The sequence below is a fragment of the Ruditapes philippinarum genome, unplaced genomic scaffold (genome assembly GCF_026571515.1).
Source record: "Ruditapes philippinarum isolate M1 unplaced genomic scaffold, ASM2657151v2 ctg1384_1_1_1_1, whole genome shotgun sequence".
Classification (NCBI taxonomy): domain Eukaryota; kingdom Metazoa; phylum Mollusca; class Bivalvia; order Venerida; family Veneridae; genus Ruditapes; species Ruditapes philippinarum.
Window position 1 is genome coordinate 170,503 of NW_026852092.1, and position 24,443 is coordinate 194,945.

At 30.4% G+C, this 24,443-nt stretch overlaps 1 protein-coding gene across 8 annotated transcripts in view; it reads left to right on the forward strand.

Moving 5' to 3' along the window:
- The window catches only part of LOC132749031 (zinc finger CCCH domain-containing protein 10-like), a 219,062-nt gene that overhangs the window by 166,094 nt on the left and 28,525 nt on the right, over positions 1-24,443 (forward strand). The window contains exon 1 of one of the 8 annotated variants that reach the window (XM_060738749.1): positions 2,253-2,357. The exons of 5 other annotated variants lie outside the window; for them this stretch is intronic. The gene's annotated coding sequence lies outside the window, so the exon portion shown is untranslated. Of the gene's footprint in view, positions 1-2,252; positions 2,358-20,550; positions 20,573-20,647; positions 20,859-24,443 lie in introns of those variants that run through there. 2 more of the 8 variants (XM_060738756.1, XM_060738720.1) reach the window with 2 other exon arrangements.

Consider the following 24,443-nt stretch of genomic DNA (forward strand, 5'->3'; position numbering starts at 1 on the left):
AGGGAAACAAGAGTCCTTTTTATTTTTATTTCTTGCCAGTTCTATATCTCTGAAATTCTAAATCAATAGTTTGTTATTGTGGTGATCATTATTGTGTAACATTTAACAATGAATTATTTGACAAAGGTAGAATAGAAGCTAATTTTAGAGATTTCACATCTCACTTGTTACAGTGTTTTATTTGAATTTGAGCAAAAGAATATCAGTATATAAATATGATGAATAATATTCAGTGTTAGAATAATAATGGGGCAAGCAGCAGGTCTAACAAAAAAGGATATAGTACAGAAATACTGAGATATTAGACAGGTGAGGAATTTACAAATTGTGGCTTTCTTGAATTGACAAAAATAATTCAACCTTAAAATTAATTTTGCAAAATTTCATACATGTATAGTGTTATGTTTTGTTGATTTTAAGTCTTTAAAACACAAAGATATACCACAGAATCCAGGTAATATACATATTTTTAGTGCTATTATCCTGCAAAATTTGTAAAATTACATAACTTTTTAAGAAATAAAAGATTTTGCACCCCTGTCTGATTAGAAAATCAGTAATATGTTAATTTTTTTCAATGGCCTACTCATTTCAAATATGATTGATGATTGATTGATTGATGGATCAATCAATTGATTGATTGATAGATTTATTGAACCGCAGACAGCCAGCCGACCAACACACTGACGAACAAAATAATAGTAAATTAACATGTGAATAATAGAAACTTTTGTTCTTGGAATGGCATAAAATTAGTTATTTAAAAAAAATTCAATTAATTATATTTTCATCATGTTACTTGAATTTGTTATGACATTTTCATATTTATTTATGAAACTGCGCACATCAAGTTATTTATGACTCATAAGTGGCTGGGTTTTACAAGTGGACAATTTTCATTCTGCACTGTTCAAATTTAAATTCCCTTGGTCAATATGAAGTGTTTACTGTATAGTAAATTGACACATTAACGAGTTATCAATACCTTCTCGTATGTCATTTTATGATTTAATGCCCTCATTTTACCATGGCCAATCATGTTTTATTATAGTTAAACTAATTTTGTGTTTATTCTGTGACAACTGAGTGTGAAAAAAGGGTCATAGTCATTATCAGTGTCATATGATGATATATTTGGCAAGAATGCATGTTATGTTTTTATTTGTTTCATGTACCCCTGTCAACTGCAACAATTTGTTGTATTTTTACTAGCAAAAGATTTGAAGTTGGAATGAAATAACAGGAATTATAGGTTTAAATTATTTGATAATCTAAATATTATCAAAGCTTTTGTAAAATATTTATAATTGAGGGTCTTTTGATCATTTCAACTTTTTTAATGAAGAATTTCATAAGATATAGATATCCAAGTCACTTTTGGTCACATCTTTATTAAATGAGATTTAACTGAGTTGATTATTTTTATTGTTTAATTAATTTGGTAAGAATAATATCTAAAGCTTATAAAGCTTGAAAACCTGGCTTTAGTACTAGTAAAATATAGTTGATATTAGTCCGTATACAAAATATCTTATCATTTTACACCCAGATTAGTGATGTCTTAGATTATATATCAAACTTAAATATTAGGTTTCTTTCAAAATCCAATCTAACAATGTTAAAAAATAAAACAAAACAGAAGTTGGTGAGAACACAATATAAACATCAAGATGATTTGTTAACTGGTCCTCTAAAACCTTCATCAGGATGCACTAACTTGATAGACAGAAAGGATGTTTGTTTTGAGTCCCCCTGGGCTCCTACTCTCTGGTTCTTGTTGCTGGGGGTTGCATTTATTGAGAGCGCCTTTCCTTGTTGATCTTGTTTATCATATTGTAATATCTGGTTCACATTATAGTGATTATAATTAAATGTTTAACACTGTAAAATCCTGGTTCCTCACTGATGTGTTTTTGAATCTTGTCACAAAATTGTGGATGTGAGGATGCTTAAATCATCTTATTAAAAGTTTGTAGTTCTCTTGAAATAACGCAAGGAGGAGCTCTTCCAGGAAAAGGGGGAAAGTTGCAATGTATATTACTTGAACTGTGTCACTGCCAAAGTGGTTTAAAACTCGGGGGGCAAAAAAAAGCAGGACATGAAAAAAAAACTTTTTTGTGGCCTTTGTATTGATCATTTATTGATCATAATAATCAGCGATCAGAAAGTTTTATATTGTTTTTAGAGTTTTGAGGTTATGGTATTATGTTGGGATATATCATGCAGTAGCTATATTATGCTGTAATAGGCTGACATCATATGCTAGTTTGGTGGAATCATCATTATTATTGCATACAAGTGCAGCATTTTGTCTCCGTTGATTGTTTAATGTATGGGACTATTACTATTGCTAAAAGGTATTGGATTATATTTTATTTAAAAAATATAGATGTAATATGATATTATCTTACGAAATATATTTATTCTAATAAATAAATGATAGTTGTCACTTGTGTAAATTATTTATTCGCTTGTTATCATTACATTTTTTTCCCATTTTTATTTACAGACATTTTATCTGTTATATGATTTAATATAATTATGGATATTACCTCACCTGATATTACTTTGAGATATTGATATTATACTGGAAAAAAACAACTGTATCATGTTGTAAAATGTAAGATGATATCATGTGGATTTAGAGAAAAGGCATATTAGTTTATGTGTTTATATCATATCTTTTAGGGTTTTATGTCCAAAAGTTAAAATATACAAATAGTTATATGTCTTCGGAGATTTGTAAAAATGGACTTAAATTTTCTATTTATGTGAATGTTTAAGTGGCTGTAATTGATAAAAGGTTTGTGTTTCTGTTGTTTTTGTTGTTGTTGTTTTTTTATGATTACCATTAGTAAATATTTTAATAGAATAATAATTTCAAAGTATGATATTTCCAGTGTTCAAATTTTAAAGATATCAATGCTTTCTTTTTTCTTTTTTTTTATCATTTCTTATGAATTATTTACAGTCTCATTGCAAACAAAAATTGAATTGTACAATTTTTTCTTGTTTCCCTGAAGATTCTATCCAGTTACAATTATAATTTTGTTCACTAATGATGGCTTTAAACCATATCTTAATTTAATATATTAGACATAAAAACAAAATGAAAATTTTGATAACACAAAATTTTGAAAATGAAAGTTTTTATCTGGTATTAAAATTTAAGCAGATTGTTCCTTGTCATGCTATATGGTAAAAAACAAACTTGTTATCTTCAATTAAACTCTAATGGTTCCTAGTAACTTCCTACCTTAATATAGATCTGCAATTTTTAGCTGTTCCTGATCTTGATTGAAAGAAAAAGAGAAAAAAGAAACAACAGTCTAATCCTGAAAGAAATATACTATTATTAAAGAACTACACTAAGAGGAAGAAGAAAAAAAACACTGAATGAGATGAAATAATGTAGCCAATGACTGAGAAAATGAAAGATTTTATCTTGTCTAATGAAAATCTTAAATAAACCACAATTGCCTCTGGGAGTGTTGAAATGCTGATCAGAAAAATAGCTGATAAATATTTGAACTGTTGCTTTAAGAGATAAGATTCCCAAGCTTTGACTTCTTCTTTTTAATCACTGTTCAATCTCTCAACCATACCTTTGTCTTAAGAATTTTTAATGTTTGTTCAAACGCTCTGCCATGCCATCATATAAGGGATTTCAATCTTTGCTCAATCTTCCTGCCAACCCATCTAAATAAGAGAAAGATTTTGCAATTAATTTAACTGCTTATGGCAATAGCTTGGTTAGCATTTGGGGAAAAGGTTTGTAATTTAAAATGATTAAAGACATAAAACAAATCTCATTACAATTTTCTTACATGAAAAGAATGGAGTAACAGTTGCTAAATCTTTTAAGCTCCAAGCAATCTCAGTATAATAACAGGAGAATGTGAAGATGAAGTAAACCATTTGATACAAATTAAATGATCAGTATTGGCATTCAGCATAACACGTCATGTCTGTTTAATGCACCTTGCAATGTCGGAAATAACTTAAGATAGTTTAGGAATGTATTATATTCTATGATATGAGAAAATATGTTTTATTTTATTTTTATTCTGACCCTTTTAATGAGAAGAAAGCAATAATGAGAAGAAAGCAATGAAATTGCTTAATAAAAGATCAACTTTTCCAATACTTCTACAAGTAAATACTGCTCAAGCTGGTCAGGTGTCAGACTTATTGCACAAGGTGTTGTCTCTCATCTCAGGTTGAGATTTTTCACATTATGATTTCTATTTAAGGTAAACATTTACACTGGTGTTGTTATATTTAACCAGGTTTTCCGAAGGAAAAAACTGGTTATTAGATTGAGGTATGTCGGCGGGCGGGCGGGCGGGTGGGCGGGCGGGCGGATGGGCGGACGGGCGGGCGGGCGTAAACAATTTCTTCTGTGCGCAACTCCTCCTACATTTCTCAACAGATTTTGACCAAACTTTCACAGAAGCTTTGTCATCAAGTGCCCTGGCGCATATTGTCGGGGTTTTGCGATTAGATAATATTTGACCTAATTATGGCCCTTTGTTTTTATTCATTATATAGAATATATAGTGAACAATTTCTTCTGTGCGCAACTCCTCCTACATTTCTCAACGGATTTTGACCAAACTTTCACAGAAGCTTTGTCATCAAGTGCCCTGACACATATTGTCAGGGTTTTGCAATTGGTATATATTTGACCTAATTATGGCCCTTTGTTTTTTTTTCATTATATAGAATATATAGTGAACAATTTCTTCTGTGCGCAACTCCTCCTACATTTCTCAACGGATTTTGACCAAACTTTCACAGAAGCTTTGTCATCAAGTGCCCTGGCGCATATTGTCGGGGTTTTGCGATTAGATAATATTTGACCTAATTATGTCCCTTTGTTTTTTTTCCTTATATAGAATATTTAGTGAACAATTTCTACAGTGCGCAACTTCTCCTACATTTCTCAACGGATTTTGACCAAACTTTCACAGAAGCTTTGTCATCAAGTGCCCTGGCGCATATTGTCAGGGTTTTGTGATTGGATAATATTTGACCTTATTATGGCCCTTTGTTTTTTTTTCCTTATACAGAATTGAACAAATTCTTCTGTGCTGAACACTTCCTACATTTCTCAACGGATTTTGTTCAAACTTTCACAGAAGCTTTGTCATCAAGTGCCCTAGTTTTAAAATTGTGAACATACTTTTCTTGATATCGCACAAAACACCACACGCCAATATTGTTGACAAAAGAAAATGACAAGAGACGCAAAAATGCAAAAATTAAGCAAAAATAAAGTACTGTTTACCTTTCTAAAACATTTGGGAAAAAAAGGCGAATAGACAACATAAAATTTCTCAATCATTTTTGTTTGAGGAATATTAAAAAAGCCATAATTCCTCCTAAAAGTTCAATTAAAATTTAATTTAAAAACAAATGCCCCTTCATGACAAAGCTTCTGTGAAATATTTTGCTGAAAACCTGGTTGCATCGCATTGCGATGTTCCTTGTTTTTTTTTAGCATGCAGTTAATAAACACATGTAAATTGGATTTTTATTTTTACCAAATCTCAGACTTGCAAAAATAATGAATAAGAAATATCAAGTGAATTAAATAAAAGTTAAAAATGTAGAGGAAGATGTAAGATTAATAAAAATGACAATAACTTTTTGTAGCAATATTGTTTTTCACTATATAAAAAATATATATTGTTTTTTTTTTCATATGATGATTTTGAAATTATTGCCTTAAATTTTCATTTTATGGAGCTTCATATTAGTAGCCTGTGTAATACAAAACTCCTTGCCAAAATCAATTATTTTCATCAACATCTAGTTCATAAAGTACATTTCCTGAACAAACAAACCAACATGATAATGGAATATTAATAAAGAAGCAGTTTGATGGGATAAATTAATAAACATTTTTGTTATTTGAAATTACTGCAATCAATAAAATGATAAATTAATGAATTAATAACTGAATAAATAAATAATATGAAATGAAAAATTTCCAATTGAAACAGCATTTATGAAATAAATATCAACAAGAAACAAGCATTATATATTGTTAAGATGCTAAATTAAAATGTGTAAATGTAGAGATTTTTTTCCGCCAAAGAAATGCCAATATTAAGGCAAACATTTATCTTGGGATTGCCAGGGTTTGAATGGACATTTCATTTTCAATTAGGCTTGGTACTGGATAATTTATTAATATTCTGCTATTTTCAGATATGATATTTGTTTTGCTCTGTTTGTATCTGAGGTATTATTAAAATTATGTCAACTTTCATAAAATATTGCTCAAGTTACAGAATACTTATTACTGTTGTTTTCAAATTAATTTCCTTGACTTTATAATAATGAGAATTGTTATTTGTTTTTAGTCTATCTTAGTCTTTAATCTTAAGGTTATTATTCTAAAATGTGTAAGGTCTAGCATCACCTTTAAAACTGAGTTTTTTTATTGTTCTTTAAGCTGTACCATGCTAAATATCTGACTGAATTCTTGTCTATCTTTCATACTGGATAAAAAGGTAACTGATCACTGAATAGCAAACAGTACAGACTATGATCAAATGCGCCATTACTTAGGCATAAATATGCCAAATGATTTGGACCATACTGATCACATGGGTAAGAATCATTTGCTGCCATGCAGGATGGAGGTTTACTTAGTTCAAAGCCTGTGGAAAGATTATGCTTCTGATTTATATATATTTTTTCTAACTTAGAAAACCACTTTTCAATTTTAATGCAGCAAGTGTTTTTTTTAATTTGATATTACTTTAAATTGATTATAGATTCAATTAATATAGGGTAGACAAAAAATCTTCTTTTTTTTCAATTTAATTTGTGCACATAGACAGATGCATAATTTATCAAACTTGGCTCTAGAATTTACGATCAGGATTTCTTGTAATAAAATTTTCTTTTGAACTTTGTTATCATTTTAACCATTCACAAACTGTTCCATGAAAAATGAATATGCTCTGCCTTAAAGACATTAAGATAAGTTAACTAGCTATTTTTTAGAGGATAGGTTTCAATTTTGAGCTATAAAGACAGCTTTATGGAAAAGCAGCTCACAAAAACATCATAGGGTCTGATAGGAGAGAAGTTTTACTGTACTTTTTGTGTGAAAAGGTCTTAAAGGTCTATATGAATGTTTTAGTTAAGCTGTCTTTTTACTTTAGGCTTCCCTTGCATGCTGATTTTTTAATTCAAATTCATGTCATATATATCCTTTTTAATTGTATTTAATACCATTAAAGCCAGCAGGGTTTAGCCATTATTGTGTTTCTGGTATGTCCCAGGTGGTTTAATTTTAAAGGGAGATAATGATGAGGGAGCAGGATGGAGTTTAATGTCCAAAAAATAGGGGGAAAACTGTTGCTAAAGTTAATCATATTTACTTTTAAAGTTAAGATTTATTGTAACAAAGTCTTAATTTAAATGAACAATTAAACACCTTGTCTAATTCATTGTTGTATCTTATCATTACATGGGGAATGTTGCCTTGGAAGGTCAGGAAGATAGAAAATTATCAATTGTTTATAAAACACTTCAATCTGTTGTAAATATACATAGATTACAATGTATACATTATGGCAAATGTTTATTTAGATAATTTTTAAACAAGGAACACCTGAAATGAGAAGCTTGCCAGGAGGAGGAAATTAGAAAGTAAAATTTGGAAGTTTTTATCGCAATATGGTCTTATCGTTTTCTTCAAAGGAAGTTGAGATGTGACAGTGTTACATTGAAATCTTAAGTTAAATGTAATTTATTATTCATATAAAAAGAAAAGGCCAAAAAAGAGTGACATTATGTCATATTAAAATGCTGGGATTATTAAATTTTATGAATTTGTTTGTGATAGTTATGATAAATTTTAGTAATTTTTTGTTCACATTAATTTTCTTTGAAGATTTAGTAATACATAGAGTTATAAAATACAATTTTGATGTGATGAATTTAACATGTAGATGGGAACACTTATAGCCATCTGCAGCATATTCTTTTTAGATTTAATGAATTATTAATTAGTTAATTAGATAGTTAATACCAAAAAAATCTTTTGTCATGCAATTAAGAGAATATTTTTTAAGCAGAAATATTTAGTTACTAAGAGATTATACTGTTTCAAGCTTTCTCAACCTTAAATTACAAGATTTCAAATCCCAAGCTATTGTTTAATATTGATATTTTTAGCTTGCTTTCATTTAGCTTTCATTAATTCTTACCTTGCTAAATTTTTGAAATGGACTTGTCTATCTTTCAATCTGGACAAAACCAGTTAGTATTTTTATGAATAAATTTGGAAAATCTATAATCAAAACTGAGTACAAGTTAAGACAACATCATAATGACTAGAAAAAAGAAAAAAATATTTTTTGCATTAAAAATGGAACATTGATACAGCTAGCTTTCAGTCATAACAAATGACTATAGGAATTGACAATAAGATACTATGATATGCAGCACAGGTAAACTTTATAAAGTATTGATAATATTAAAGTACTTGACAAACATTCATGAAGTTTAACCCTTGATTTAAGTTTTGGTCAATATTAAAAAATGAATTTTGATAGCCATCTAATTGTTACAACATTAAATTAACTGTTATTAAATTTGCCATACATAGAATTTTGAGCAGTTCTTTCAAAGTTAATAAAATACAAAAAATTGACAGGATAAAAGCCTGAACCCGGTCAGTCTGTCGGCATATTGCTAATGTCAACTTAGTACTTGCATGTCCGCGTAAGAAAATCTTTTATTTATAGGCAGCTGCAATACACATATAATGGTCTTATTGACCTCCCACAAATTATTTTGAGCAAACATAGGAAAATAATTGCATCATTATTTGGAAACATTCAGTGAATTACTGAATTCAAATCAATAAGGTAATAACTAATACTTAAGAGGATGACTAAAGTGACATGCACAGGGTTCTACTACTCTCTGACCTGGCTGCACAGAAGAACTGCTGGCCTAACTTTGATGGCATACATGTAGGCTTATAGTTACTTTCTGTTGCAGCAAGTTAAGAGTTAATAATACCTGATAAATAAGTAGATACATATCTTAATACCTTTTCATTAATTAATTTTTTCATTGATGCCAGTTTTATCTCTGAGCTTTATGTATGCTATAATAGGATTTATTCTTTTTATTTCCTTTGTAACTTTTCTGTAAGAATAATGACTTTAACATGTATCTGCTTGTTTGTCATTCTTAAATATATGTTCAGTATGTTCAGTAAAAATTAGGGTTGTCATTATTCAATTCATGTCATTAAGTATCATGATATTGATATATGGAAGGGAGAAGGCACTGTTTCTTAGTACTTTATTTTAGTTATGAAATATAATGTTGTATTTATGACAATTACAACAGGCATGTATAAGTTACCATAAATGACAGACTATAACACATGTTTAAATGATTTCCTCAGTTAAAGCTATTTTAATTGATATATCAATATGTTCTCTATATATCTATACAACACTATTCAAATGACAGCCCTAGTACTTAGGGGAGATGACCTTACAAGTGGTTAAGGTGTCCACCTCTCAACCAACATCGGTTGCACCGACTGGTAAGTTCATTTCCTTAATTGGTGTCATAACCATGTGTTTTTAAATGGCATTTGTTCCAGGAAGTTGTCTTAAGTGTGAGAGTTGTTCGAACAATCTGTAAGCATTCATGGTTATCAAGCTTAAATGATTATGATTAAAGCAATTATTACACAATAGTTAAGAATAAACTTGCCTTTGAACAAAATGTCATGATTTGAAATTTGATGTGCTGTGCTAATTGATTCAAATAGAAGTTCTCAACTTTTCAGAATACAGTTCCAATAAAAAAGGATTGTTGCTATGTTACATCGAAATATTTTTGCAATTCTGAGCATGAATGATTTAACTTTCAAACTCCTATTTTCTGGTCATTATTTATCTGATTGTTTTTCCCCTGAATATTTGGGATATTGCAATTCCAATGCATCAGTCTATCAAAGGTACTGGATAATAAAAAAAGTCAGATATAAATTGCTTAAAACCAAACAGGAAATGCTTGTCTTGTGATGCAGATAAAAAATTATGAATTTAAGGAAACCAATTTAAAAATGACTTTGTATACATCATTTGTAATACATATATATGTATATGACTGTATCAGCATAACTTTAAAACATATTGAGCATAACATATTGATCACCCTTCAATGTCACCAGTTTTAATAGGAGCCTGGTCAGTGTAAATTATTAGTTTTCGTCTTCAAATATCGCTAAAATTGAATATCATTTAAATCAGTTCCAAAAATGGAAGCTGGACAAGTTCAATTTAAAGGTTAATTGGCATAAATTCTGGAAAAGGTTGATTCTGTGACACCAAATGAAATCAAAAACAAATAGTTGACAATTGCAGACTATGTTTAGGAGAGATCAGTGGAAAGTGCCACATCTAGCTTGCCTGAGTTTTGCCACCAGTATAATTATGTCTGACTGTTGGCTAAATTTAAGCTTTCTATATTTAAACCTATTAAAACAACAATGTAAAAGTTCAAAAAACAAAGCAAGGCAAGTCCAGCAATGGCCCCCATTTTACAAATTAAAGGAACTCTACTGAGGTCCGAAGGAATAAAATTATTTTAAAAAAATGTAATTCTTAAAAATATCTTATGAAACACTTAAAATGGAAAATTATGCAAAAGATAACAAAGAAATTTCAAATAAATTAATTTTTTTATAACATTCTTTGCCAAATTTGAGCGATAATGCTGGGATTTCTGCGTCATTTTTCACAATAAATATTATTATTGGTAAAATTGGGTTCGGGTTTATGAGCTGAAAATTAGCAGATATTCAGTTATTGGTCAAGTCTTATACATCAAATAGCACAAAAAAATCATGAACAAATATTTTCATTCCTATCATAAATCTTCAGTGGAATGACCTTTTAAGCAAGTGCTAAAATATGAGTAAATTCTTTTATCTCAAACAGCATTTAAGCAATTTGCTGCTATATTTTGACATCCTAGCACAATACTATTTTCTGTACTTCCTTAAATATATGGATAGTTTTACACTGAGAAATAGTAATGAGAGAAATAAAAGTGATGTTGGACGAGTATTAACTGATGGCATTAATGACATTTTAATGTCATCTAGCTTAGAAAATGTTAAATGAGGTAAAATTATAGTACTGGTGTAATGGAGAAGGAACGGTGAGGAATTTTCTGTTCCAGTGATCTTTTTTAAATTGACTTCAAAGGAAGATAAAACATTCACTATAATGTTCTAGATTTTTTTCTCTCAGCTGATGAAGTGAACTGCATGTAGTAGATTATTTGAAGATCACAGATTTGATGTGGGGGACTGATTAGTTAAGAGAATAATTTTATATAATAGTATTCAGCATGATGGTGTTTAAATGCAAGATTTCATCCTGATGAAATTTCAAGGCAGCTATATGACTTAGAATTTGTGACTTGCCCATCACAAATATGGGATGAATTCTTCCAGAGACTTTTGAATTCAGTTAAGCAAGTTTGTTGCCTCAGCTATTGTCTTAACTTATTCAGTGCATAAAGGTCTTCATTCTTGTCCAGTTAACCGCTTAATTTCCTGAATTTGTTTAATAGACTTTCCCATGTTCTGTTTTTATCAATGTTTGGGGTTATCGAGTTAAAAATTTGAATTTGCTTAGCCAACATTACGAGAACATGGTCAGACTGTATGGATGTGTATGCTTGCTTGGCTCAATACTAGTGGCATTTTTAAGGCTAAAACACTAAGTTCCAGCAGGTGAATCACCATAATTATGATCTTAACAGTGCTGCTTCTTGAAAGCCAGCACACTCCTCCTCCCACCCCCCCAAACACCCTAATCCCACCCTGGAAAGAAAATGATCATCTAGTGTTTATTTAAATGTCTTCAAGGACCATAGCCTTCCAAGGCTTGATTGTTTCTTTATTTACTACCAAATATAACAGTGATTTGATCTTTAGAATCTGTTTATTATTCAAGTCATACTGTAAATTACATGCATAAAACATATACACATGTATAATTTTATCTCATGGGGATTAGTATTTTTACATGATTTCTGCCGTTAGCAAACACATAGACTCAATATGACTGGTAACATTTCCGTGTTTCTGAGCTTCTTTCTCCTTAATGTGACTAAGGGGTATTAATAATTGATGGGGACTTAACATCAGTTTGTACATCGTGGACTGGTTGTATGTGATGAATTATTGACTATAGTTTGATTAACAAAATCTTGAGACACAGTCTGTCTCTTAGGGAAATACTGAAGGAATCTGATTTTCGGAACAATATTTGTTTCTATACAGTATTCTATTCACGTGTTGCGGAATTCTGTTGAAAGAATTTGATGTTATCGTAATATTGTCTTCAAAATGACGTTGTTGTTCCACATGAGTTAAGTATCTTTATTGGTTGAAGTTGTTATATAGATATATATTTCTAATATCTATACTAAGATAATGATCTTTGTCAGAGACAAAAATAAAACAGTAAATGCAGTGTTTGTGTTGTTTTGATAACGCTGTCTGAACAAAAAGACTTTTTATTCACATGTTGGCATTTCATGGTAAGAAAAAGATGCTTATCGCAATTGTTCGACAAATCTTGTTAGAGTTTGGAGATGTGAAAAAACCACAATTGTATTAGATATTATAGTTGTTAATATTACTGTGCAGTTTGTTATCGTGTTAAGGTTACGGTTAAACGTTTAGAACAGAACGTGATAAGTCTGTATCACCAGTATTAAAATATAGTAAGGCCAGTAACTTGCACAACCGTGCAGTCTGACTAAGATCTCTGCTGTTGGTAGTTCAATTTTGCATATTGACACTGAAATTTTTGAAGCTTTTTCCAAATTCAAAGCATGACAAATTCATTATAAAAATTCAACAGAGCCTAATTCCTGTTAAATTATTGACATGCTGATGTATGTGGAATATATATTAATGACAGCACCATGGTCAACGTAGTATTTCATGGTTTTTAGTATCTGAACATGCTATTTCCTGGTCGTCAGTGAAAAACCATCAAATGCCATGGTCACATCATGGTCTTAGTGCTGAGTATGACCATGTAATAACATGGTCAATCTGCATTATCAGTAAGCTATCATGAAAAACCATGGTTTACCATGTAACAAAATTACAGACTTATAATGGTAAAAACTAAAGCATTATAACTCACAGTAAATGACCATGAAATACCATGGTGTACTATAAACATAATTTTAGACCATGGTCAGGACATGATATACCTAATCATGGTTGAGTAATCAAAGCAAACATCAATATTCATAATTTTTATTATAAAAATAATTTTATTCACAACTTGCTGAATTTGTGTAATGAATTTGTCGGAACAGTCCATCCAAATCATTAAACTAGGGTTTTAATTTTAAAAATATTAAAATTAAGCTTCCAAACAGTATAGTCAGCCTGGTGGAAGACTGCAAGGATGCCCTGAGTTGTACAGTAAATAAGTGATTTAAAAGTTGTTTTTTTTAATCATGGACAGAGGAACTATGAATGAACAGGTAATTCTTTGCTAGTTCACTGACTGTAAGGGTGAATCAACTATTTATCATTAAATTAGACCAACAATTTGGCGGTACATTCCATGTTTTTAGACTTGTCAGTAAATTCATTAACACTGTAAAGATATGTATGTTCTGGCCATTCGGACACAAATGAATGTAAGAACTGTTTTTGATACAGAAAAAAATGTTGTTCATTTGTGATAAGGAGAAGAAAAACATATAACTATATCTCTGTACCATCAGGATATTCACCCTGGTGATTTTTTGGAGAGAAAGATTGCCACAGTTTATTCATTGTATAGAAGGTTTGAGAAAAAATTTTGGCTTATTTTAATTCAGATATTTCATGGAGATTTCTAGCTCTTTAGAAATTTTAGGTTAATATAATAGTATCTGATAATAGGTGTTTTATTCCTACTTCTGTGAAGAGCTGAAATCTACACTTATAGAACCAGGTAGGAAGGTTTTTGTTTATGCTGATTTAATGGTTAATAATTAACATTTTAAGTGCCAGTGAGAATGTCTCATACCTTTATTGTGCTTTTTGCCTGTAATGAGAAGAATGTCATCCCCTTTTATGCTGCTTTGCAAATAAGGAGAATGTAATGATGCTGTTTTGATTGTTCTTCTTTTTGTTCTAAAGAGCAGTTCATGACCAAGGTCAAAACAAACAATAGATGGATTATAACAGTTAGTTGTGTATGTTTTCACACCTTCTGCACCTACAAGTGTCCTTGTTACATTGTTCATTGTCCTTGTCAAACACATCAGACAACTGTTATAGCAGATATGACATGTTATATACATGTTACGAATCCCGGACAATCCCCCTTCCGGACGATTCCCCTTCCATATTATTTTCACAACCCGGACATTTCCCCTCCTGTTATTATAATAGGGCGGACTTTTCCCCTCCCGTTAATTTTACAGGGCGGACAATTCCCCTCCCGTTATTTTAGCAGAGCGGACAATTCCCCTCCCGTTTTTTCACAGAGCGGAACGTGACATTATACCGCCCTTAATCATAGCCGCCATTGCGTATAAAAAAATCTAAAACCATTCTTATTAAAGATGACAGTTTTTACTCTTAACAATAAACTGTTAAAGATCGGAACTTTTAACAATCATTATTTCACAAAAGTGACATTATACCGCCTTTAATCATTGGCGCCGCTGCTTAAGATAAACAAACTGTCAATAAAAAATCTTTAATCATTGCCGCCCTTAATTAAATGTGTCCTTGATTGCAAAACCAATTAAAAATGAAGGGGAATATTCCTACAAATGTGTTCAATCAATGATCACTGATATTTTGTGTTAGGACTTCATGTACTGATTCAATATGGTGAATATGATTTTCTAATCATAATGACGATGATGACAGTTCAATTTACTATAACATGTGCATAATATATTCTTTGCAAGGATCTACAGCTTAATTGCTTTATTTGTTCTTATCAATTGTTCTTTTATTGTTTTGCCGCTGCAAAATGTATTGACGAAATAAAGATTATTTAAAAAATGCGTTCTGTTTTGTTTATATTAATGTATAAAAATTGGGGATATACCATTCCCATGTCCGCCCTAGAGATAAGCAAAATGTATTTAAAGCCGATTGAAAATACCTTTCAAATAAACAATATTATAATATACATATTTAACAGCCACGGGAGGGAAATTGTCCGCTCTGACAACAGCGGGAGGGGAATTGTCCGGGTTATTAAAAGAACGGGAGGGGAATTGTCCGGGTTGATAAAAGAACGGGAGGGGAATTGTCCGCCGTAAAAAAATAACGGGAGGGGAAATGTCCGGGTTGTGAAAAAACATTCAAATTTACTGGGAGGGGAATCGTCCGGGAGGGGAATTGTCCGGATACCACATGTTACTCTTTAATGATAAATGAAAAATACAATTGGTTGGTGGGGAAGGGGGTGCCTGCTGGCTATAGGGCCTGGGAGCAATTTTAAATGAGGTTAGAGGGGCAGCCTATAACAGATGACAGTGTACTTAATCTAATCTCCATCAAGTTGAAACTGACAATTTTATGCGCTTGTGGTGCCCTTGAAATAAGGTATCCCCCATATACTCAACCAAAAATATCTGAAAATCACACTTTAGAATTAACATCATTTTGTCTGTTATATGCATGTTTCATAATTCTGCCAATTAATATTGCATTGAGGTCTAATTTGCTGCTTTCATGGATGAAAGTGTCACATTGAAGGTCCCATTGTTATGACTGTATGAACTGGAACAATCATTGAACTGAATCTGCAACATTTTCAATGTTGTCCTATATTGGATGGCCATAAAGGTCTCAGATTTTGGCTGTTTTAAATCTAAAATAAGTTGCCTTTTAACATATTCAAGTTGTTATGTTAGTCAATGATTAGCTATATACAAATATAATAATTGTCATTTAAAAATATTAAGTTTTTTATTTATGTGTTATGTGAAACAAGATTTAAAAAAAGATGAATAGCTGCAGATTCATTGTGATTGCTAAGCAATTATCAACAACAGTTCTTTAAATGCTCATAAACTACTAAATGAATTGTTCAGTTTACGACTATTGAAGTGTCACAAGTCACTTTAGTTACAATTATACCCATGGGTAAGACTTCAAACATTTTAAAATTGGTAATGAAATTCGTTCTCAACAAATATCCTCCTTAGAATCAAAACTTACAAATTACATAATTGATTTTGTACAAGTATATCACAGACAGAATAGGAATTAAGAGTGGATCACCGCTGACTGCATGCACATTGATATCTGTTTCTTTCAGTTGAGAGATTAAATTATTAATTTTACTACTAGACCTCGGATTAGAGAAATACCCAAATGACTTATCCTATTAAGTAACATGGATGGTAATAAAACACTTAAAAAATATATTTTGAAAATGCAGCATGTTTATTTGATATGCAACTCTTTTATTCCAAAGATATGTTCGAGAAGAATTGTTTAAAAACAAGTACAGTGAACAAGCACCGAGTCACTTGCAGAGTATTTAAGCTTCATGTAATAATGAGCCTTGTTTAGAGTATGATATGAAATATTTACAATTTTAGGTCATCATAAAGGTTTGGAAATATAATCTTTGTAAATCTTAAAAGGCTAAAACTTAACAACTTGTTTCAAAAAGAATTTCAAATACATAAATGGTAAAATTGTTTTGATGTATTATTTAGGCTGTTTATAGTCTGATGCTGCTTAGGAAACATTGTAAATAATTACAAGCATGCTGCCAATGTACAATTTTACTAGAGATGAGAAGCTCACATCAAATTCATGCCAAACTAGATATGGTGTAGTCCGTAAGAACACACCTAATTGATATTTCTAGTATTTGTATTTCTACATTTAGTTCTCAAAGCTTGGTAAGTTTAGTTTTTACACCTTGCTTACCTCTCAGTTCCCAAAACCTGTTTATTTCAGTTCTCAAAGTTTACTTATCTTAGTTCTCAAAGCTTTGTTACATTAGTTCTTAAAGTTAAGTTACCTAAGTTCTCAAAGCTTGCTAATTACCTCATTCTCAGTTCTCAAAGTTTACTTACCTCTGAGTTTTCAAAGCTTGCCTACCTCAGTTCTCAAAGCTTGCTTACCTCAGATTTCAAAGTTTACTTACCTCAGTTCTCAATGTTTACTTACCTCATGCTTACTTCAGTTCTCAAAGCTTGCTTACCTCAGTTACCTCAGATTTCAAAGTTTACTTACCTCAGTTGTCAATGTTTACTTACCTTACATGCTCACCTCAGTTCTCAAAGCTTGCTTACCTCAGTTACCTTAGATTTCAAAGTTTACTTACCTCAGTTCTCAATGTTTACTTACCTTACATGCTCACCTCAGTTCTCAAAGCTTGGTAACCTCAGTTACCTTAGATTTCAAAGTTTACTTACCTCAGTTCTCAATGTTTACTTACCTCATGCTTACCTCAGTTCTCAAAGCTTGCTTACCTCAGTTACCTTAGATTTCAAAGTTTACTTACCTCAGTTCTCAATGTTTACTTACCTTACATGCTCACCTCAGTTCTCAAAGCTTGGTAACCTCAGTTACCTTAGATTTCAAAGTTTACTTACCTCAGTTCTCAATGTTTACTTACCTCATGCTTACCTCAGTTCTCAAAGCTTGGTAACATCAGTTACCTTAGATTTCAAAGTTTACTTACCTCAGTTCTCAATGTTTACTTACCTCATGCTTACCTCAGTTCTCAAAGCTTGCTTACCTCAGTTACCTTAGATTTCAAAGTTTACTCACCTCAGTTCTCAATGTTTACTTATATCATGCTTACCTCAGTTTTCAAAGCTTTGCTTACCTCTGAGTTTTCTAAGCTTGCTTATCTCACAAAAGACATTTAACATAGCCTGCTTGTAGCAACTGATTCTACCCATACAATCAGTGCAGACCAGGGTCAGCTGGCACATCCCTATTATAAATTGGTCAGGTGCGGCACAGTCACGCAACCAAGTAAATCTTGTAAATGCATACTAATGAATTTTAACCAGCTTAGTGTTTTAAATTATGTTTACAGTCAATTTACTAGACTGATTAACAGTTTGCTGATTTACCAAAGTAAATGTGTTACAATTCATTTGAAATACTCCTATTGGACAAAAATGAATTTTCAAACACTAATGTTTATAATAATTTTCTAATATTATTTTATTAAGATGTGCTGAACTGCACCAGTATTTCTTCAATTAATTACAACAACTTAACATTATTATTAGAACCCATTAAGAACACAATAATTGTGCATTATGTTGTACACCAGTGACATGTAAAAAAAAAAAAAAGATTAGAAATACAGGAAACCTCTATAGAGTTTACTCCAAATCTTTTAGTATACTCTCCTATCTTGTTAAGTGGTGAACAAAAATGCCAGAGCACTTAATTCAGTTCATTTGTTTGTTTTGATTCTCCCTCCACATTATGTTATTTTGTTATTATTACTGGAAATAAAAATAAATCCACACGTGAGATCTCCCCAGGGGGATCCAGATTATTAAAACCTTTGTAAGACTCTCTAATTAGACCGTTTTATGATTTTGATAAGTTTTGAGAGGATTTTTAGTAATTACAGGTCCCCCAGACCTCACTCTAAAGTAATGCTGTTGATTAATGTAATAAAGTGAAGTGTTCTTATTTTAACCTGTTTCCTTTTGTTGTTGTTGTGTTAATATAGCTAAGATTATCAATTTGTAACACAATTGCTGCATGTCAGTTGTTCGGTCTGACAAAGGTTTATGTTCAAAAAGATATTATAAGGATTGTATGATTTTAATGAGTTGAACCATCTATATCAATTGATTTCCTATCATGAGTGGATGATTGTGTTACTATGTAATTTATATACTGTTACATTTTAACATTTCGATGAACATTTTGCTTTTTATTATTGACATGTTAAGTTAAAGGGGATTACACTAATCTTTTAACTATAAAATCTTGATATAATGAGTAAACTGAGTCTCATGTCTAATAGCATGTGGACAAAAACCAGAAAGCTGGCAGCTCAATACTTAGCTCAAAGATCTGCTGCCTTATTCAATGACAAAGGACTTCCTTATTTAATGGCAAAGGACCTCCTTATTCAATGGCAAAAGACCTCCTTATTCAATGGCAAAGGACCTCCTTATTCAATGACCAAAGACTGCCTTATTCCACAGCAAAGGGCTGCCTTATTCATTAGCAAAGGACTGCCTAATTCAGTAGCACATTCCTGCCTAATATTCAATGACAAAGTAAAGCCTTGGACTACTTTGTGTTATAATTTATGTTCATAATGTGAACTAAAATGTCACAGTTGTTCATACAAACATGTTTCTTTTAAGTTTTAACTTCTTTAAAATACTACTTTTATGTACTAAACAACAATTGTAAACATGCATGAAACGACCATGTAAATATGTATTATGAGTGTATAATATTTGAAATGAATTAAATTGAAAGAAAAATATTTTACTTTGATCTCATAACAGTATGAAATATATCAGTATTTTATATACTGTTGAAGGAACTGCAAATTTAGAAGATATGACTAAGTTAGCCTAGAAGATTAAATGTATTTTATAGTCACAAGTGTTTGTTTACCGTAGGTCAAGGTCATTTATAGATAGTGATATAATATTTTGATGCTGTATGTGTCTATATAAGATAAAAGCATGAGTTATTTCGTTTACATTAATGACAGCACAAAGACTGTGTTCTATTTCTGTTTGATCAAGTCTTTTTCTAGCATCTGATTACATGAAACAAAGATAAAGAATGGGTCTTTTGTATAGAGAAGGAAAGAAGAATTCTGCAAGTGTTTCTGTGCTGAGTAATTTGTAGGAAAATTACTTTACTGCAAGATTAACCAATCTACAATGTCTGGTTAATAAAATTAGCCTTAGGAAAAAAATAGATTTAATTTTAAGAACATGTAAAGTTCACAAGATTCTGTATTTATAATGGCTTAATGGCTCTAAAACAAGGTCAAGGTCACTGTGTTCTTTCCAATCACGAAGGTCAAAGGTTTTATTCAAATAGTTCAGTGATTACTCTTAAAATGATGGCGAAGTTGTCCATAGTAACAATTTTAATCAAAATGTATGTTTTGGAGTCTAACACTATATACATGTATATCATTTTGATATTGTTATATGAAGGATTATCCTTTCATAAAAAAATCAAAATATTTAAAAAAAAAAGATAATTTTATACTCCTCAAAACTTCACAGCATTTCTTTTTGTATTTTTATGTTGTTGTTAGGTCAATTGGCATTTTGAATGTGAACATTTTATCTTGTTACTCTTTCCTATGATAACATATTTAACCATGTTATATTTTATGTTGAATTTAATAATATTCTCTGTTACATTATGAACATTTTATATATCATGTAAGTGATTCATTTCAAATAACTAGCCTCTTTAATCGTTGAAACACTCGGAGATGAGGAATAAATTCAGTGGCAGTATTATTTAGCTGCCTTTGATAAAACGGAGGTAGTGTATTGGTAAACTGGTGATATATATTCAGCACAAGATATTCTAGTATCATTATTGTGTTGTTTTTTTTGTGCTCTGTTATAATATTGGAGGAAAATTTTCTACTACATTGAATCAGTTTATAGTTACTGTAGTAACATCCCCGTCAGTTGAACATGTGTTTTTGTGAAGATTACAACAGTTTTGGGAATACTGGTTAACTCTGTTACTGTTAATTGACTAGGGAATTATAATTTATTATCGGATTTGGTTTAAATTTGTTATCCATCATAATGGACTGCAGGTAATTATTACGATTTATTGGTCACCATAGTTTCTTTTCTGTTATTTGGTCAATAAAACACATGAGTATTAATTAGCTGGCATTTAAGTCTTTAAAGGGATGTTTCAACCTGGTTTTTTCAGTCTCATAAAAACAGGTTAATTCTGACTAAGGAAGGTAATTTATTGGCATTTTGCAAAAAAAGTGTTTTCTTGGAATTTTCTTCTTGAGTCGACTCAAGTAGCTGATTACTGTAGCTTGAATTTTTGCTAATTTAGAAATTTCAAACTTTAAGACTATGTGAGAAGTTATTTTGAATGAATTTCTATTGGATAGTGTTTTTTTTGCCTTATAATATAGGTGTTTTGTTGATTTTAGGGAATGCGTAATAATTATTGTTTGGATCCTTATTATAATTGTATCATAACATTGTTATTGGAAGGTTATATCTGCTTGATAAGGATTTGTTATAAAACATTTAGACTGTATGTTGTATAAAATGTGGAGAAATGAATATATGGTTACACATCTTCTCACTGTTCTTTGATTTATAAATATGTTTTCATGGTATATAATGCTTTATTTTAAGATATATTTACCTTAAAGCACTAATTATAAATCATTGTATTTTTTTTCAACAATGTATCATATGTTAATTGTTGTAATATTACATAATTATGACGTTTAATTGTTTTATTTCCTGATATTTTTTACTTGAATGTTGATATTACTATCTTTTGCATTACACTGAAAAAGTCGAGCCGACACTTTTCTGAGACGCTTTATTGAATACACATGCAGTTAAATTATGTGTAAATGTTGAATATCATTGATGCTGATGTATAGATAGAAGGAAGAATGAATTTAGAAACGTTTCATTTTGAAATTTGATATAAAGAGGAAATATATATTTTTCAATAAATGCGGAATGTTACGAAGCATTATAATTATGTTTAATTGTATTCATTTATTTTCAGTTTAATTTTTCTCCCAGTTTTATTTTGTTTACCAATTTGACAGCTGGCAGCAACAGTATATACCTGTGTGATCCGTGCAGGCCAAGATCAGCTGGCACACCCATACCCTCTGATCATGGTCTGCATGATTGATAGCTATTTAATTGGTATATATTTTTAAAAAATTTCCATCGTTTTTATCAAAATTAAAAGCTGGACAAGGCAAATTTAAGGTACTTACTTTCTAATTTTGCTTGCTCAAATGAAAATAAATTATTTATTCTCTTTGAAAGCTACTATACATAATAAACAACAAGACATAATTAGGATTGGCCAGTTGCATTGCTTTTGTTATATCAATAAATTTAAGATAAATAACATGGTTTAAGGATTAGTTACTGTCTAAATTTATTAAAATTAATAATAAAAAATCTATTCAATTCTAAGAGTGACATGCCTCAAGATGTGTTAGTTAGTTTTTAAAAAGAGAAAAATTTAGAAAAAATATTAGTAACGCAATAGAAAATATGTTGAAAAATACTGCAAAAAATCAGTTAAAAAATTGCACTTTACATAGAAATTATTACTTTTATCTTGAATCTTTTTACTTTTGTAAAAATCTCTTTACTTTTTCTCAAGTTTGATTTTGTTGAAAAATTTTGGTTCATCTGGCCCAGGCATGCAGCTTTAAAGTCTGGGTATTTATTTCAGATCAGTTTAATGTTTTGACAAAAAAATCTATAAAACTATCATTTATTCGCCAAAACTGCAATCAAAATAAATAATCAAAATAATTTCACGGTATTTGAGTAAAGTAGCTGAAATTGAGGAACAATTAGTTTTTCCATTAATAACATGTCTTATATTTGGCAGGATTGAATCACTGTTCAGGATTGTGATTAATATTGATTTCTTTTAAAGTGTCTGGAAATTTGAAATATTATATTAGCTAATCTTGTGATTGATTCGCTGAGGTAGACTTTGGCAGATTAGAAAACTTTCATTTTCAAGTGGTGCTGTTGTTTTTTTGTACAATCGAAAATGTATTTATACGCTGGGTTCAGGGAACTTTATTTTTTTTTTAAAAATGATGAACAACATATTACTGAGCTACACAAATTGGTAAAATATAAATTGAAGATATGTAATAAGATCAAAATTTACCTAATCTGTGACCTGAATTACCGTAACAAATCTTTAAAATAAAAAATTGTATCCCCTAAATCACTTGAAAAAGACGTAATTAACTGAGATGTAGCACACATATCTGTCATGATTCTATAATATCATGGTTCTGTGATAGCAACCATGAAAAAAAAGAGAAATTTGGAGAGAAAAAAACAAACAAAAAAAACTTTTTAAGAATTGTATTTTGTAAGACAGTGTATAGTCTGGCTTTCAATTGTGCAGGAGTTAAAGCATAATATCAGCATAATAATTACATGTATTTGGTAAATGATAACTTAGTGTATCATGACTTGGACAATTGGATCAAAAACCAACACAAATTTAAGTATCAAAACATGTTTCGCTTTATTCAGCTTCCTCAGTTGATACATATAAACATACAAAACAGACGTCTAGTTAATAGATGTCATATTTGGCGCGTAAAAGAAATGTTATAATATTACAATATGATAAAACGTCTCCCCATTACTGTTTAATACAATAAAACATGTGCATATGTATGTATAAATGTAATTTTTTTACATAGCATATAATTTATAATTTATATCATGACTTCAAATACAATCATTTGACATTTTCCAAATTTGATCACAAACATTGTGGAATCAGAGTTTCTTAATTTTTATATTCAGAAAGTGTTACAAATAGATATGGACTTGTGATATTTTCAGCACGGCTAGCTTGTTTATAGGTACATTGAGCATCAGAAATGAATAATTATTTGTTCTGTAGAGAGAGCAAAACATGCGTTTTATAATGTTGTTGAAATGAAATAAAATCATTATAAATTGTTTGTTTTTAATTTTCATTTTAGCAAATTGTGATCAACATTTAAATTAGGACACCAACACTGTTTTCCTTCTGTCAAATTGATGGAGGGCTGTCAAAAGTGTGAAGTTTCATGACAGGAAACAACAAAATGTAAAGTTTGAAAAAGATGTACACAATACATGAAGATTGTATTATATTTCTATTTTGTTATTTCACTGTTACTCAACTCGCTTATAGATTTTATTTTGTTTAAAAATTCAAAATATGCGTAAGTCTTAGGCTAGTTGTATATTAGGTTTTAGGGAACATTTAATATGTACGCAAATTAAGTGTTTCATATTGAATAAATCAAATCAAGTTACTATGATACAGCACCTTAAAAGCCTATAATAAATTGTCTAATTTGACCAGCTTGATTATTTGAAGAATAGAGAAAGCTACTTCTTGCCCAGGCATGTGCATCTTTAGACTGTCTCACTTTGGTGCAAGTTGATATCTTTAAAACTACTAAAGGGAATGGGTTGAAACTTTACACAATGCTTTAATGAGAGCATAGTAGGAGGTCACGTTCTGAGGCACAAATAATAGCTCAACTAGGGATTTTGACAGAATTTATATGACTGACTTTTTGAACTTAGCAAATTCTACATTTAATATTAAGACACACACAGAAAATTGTCAAGCACATTGT